The sequence below is a fragment of the Trichechus manatus genome, unplaced genomic scaffold, assembly GCF_000243295.1.
Source record: "Trichechus manatus latirostris isolate Lorelei unplaced genomic scaffold, TriManLat1.0 scaffold00002, whole genome shotgun sequence".
Classification (NCBI taxonomy): domain Eukaryota; kingdom Metazoa; phylum Chordata; class Mammalia; order Sirenia; family Trichechidae; genus Trichechus; species Trichechus manatus.
In genome coordinates this window covers 41,051,394-41,052,675 of record NW_004443938.1, presented here as the reverse complement: position 1 = coordinate 41,052,675, position 1,282 = coordinate 41,051,394, and the positions used below count along the sequence as shown (strand labels likewise).

At 44.1% G+C, this 1,282-nt stretch overlaps 1 protein-coding gene across 1 annotated transcript in view; it reads right to left on the bottom strand.

Annotated features, from left to right (window-relative positions):
- Window positions 1-1,282, bottom strand: part of LOC101351285 (vascular non-inflammatory molecule 3) — a 13,292-nt gene that overhangs the window by 8,066 nt on the left and 3,944 nt on the right. The window lies entirely within an intron of this gene.

The following is a 1,282-nucleotide window of genomic DNA, read 5'->3' as shown; positions in this document are numbered from 1 at the left end:
GGGAAAATGTGCCTAGAGGAAAAGACAAGAACCACAGTAGTCTGGGCTTTGCTGACAGAGTATAGATGACACAAACCCAGACAGCAGGCCCTAAACGGAAGCCAGTAGCAAGCCCTGCCCAGCCTAAGCAGAGAAAACAAGAAAGAAGGGAAAGGAAGAGAGAAGAAGGACTGAGTGGGGCAGCACTGGCTCTTGCACTTCTCAATGTTTCTAGCACCTAGCACAGTGCCTGGTACGCAAAAGGCCTAATAAACGTGGCATTTAAAGGAGGAGGAAAAGCAACACTTTCTTATAAAGGTCTCCCAGGAAGGTAAAAGAAGGGCTTGAAATTTTAACAGACTCTACTAATGGGGAGGAATTCTGCTATAGCTCAAGCCATAACCTCACACATTTGCTGATGTGAGGCATGGTCAGAAACCGAGATAGCAGATGGCAGTAAATAGCTGGTCCCATGTACTTCGTCTTCTATCAAAAACAAGTGCAGCATTATGTAGAGGAAACGTTAGAAACGGCACTTCACTGTGCAGGCTCAGTTTCCTCATCTGTCATATGTAACATAATAGCTTCCTTTCTGCCTTAAGGGGCCTTCATGAGAAACCCTGAAATAAAACACAGACTACCAAATTGCTTTTCAAAGTAATGCCAAAGGCATTCACGATGGCCATATTTATCCTAGAAATAAGAAGGGAGTGAAGTGATGAAATAACTGACCTGAGATATTTGAAAGGCTCTAATGTGAAAACAATGAGCCATTTATCTGAATGTACTACAGAGGACAGAACAAAGACCAAGGAAAGTTATAGGGAGGTAGATTTCAGCAGAAAATAAGACAAAAAAATTTAGCAACTGTGAATGTTATGTGTCAACTTTGGCTAGGCCATGTTTCTCATTATTATGTAATTTTCCTCCATTTTGTGATCTGATGTAAGGGGGGTTTCCTTGAGGATGTGGCCGGCATCCAGTACATATGGATGTTCTGGCAAAGCTCGCCTTCTGTCTGTCCTGCAGCCAACACTTCATCTTCGGATCTCTGGTTCTTGGGACATGAGCCAGCAGCCTGCCAACCAACCTGCAGATTTTGGAATTTGCCAGCTCCTGCAGCCCTGTGAGCCAGAAACCTGCTGTCTGACCTGCCGATTTGGGGTTCATCAGTGCCTGCAACAGTGTGAGTCAGGAGAAGCCTCCAGCCTGACGCTTGACTCATGGATTTGGGACTTGCCAGCCTCTACAACTTCATGAGTCATTTCCTTAAAAAAAAAAAACTATTGTTGAGATTTTAATT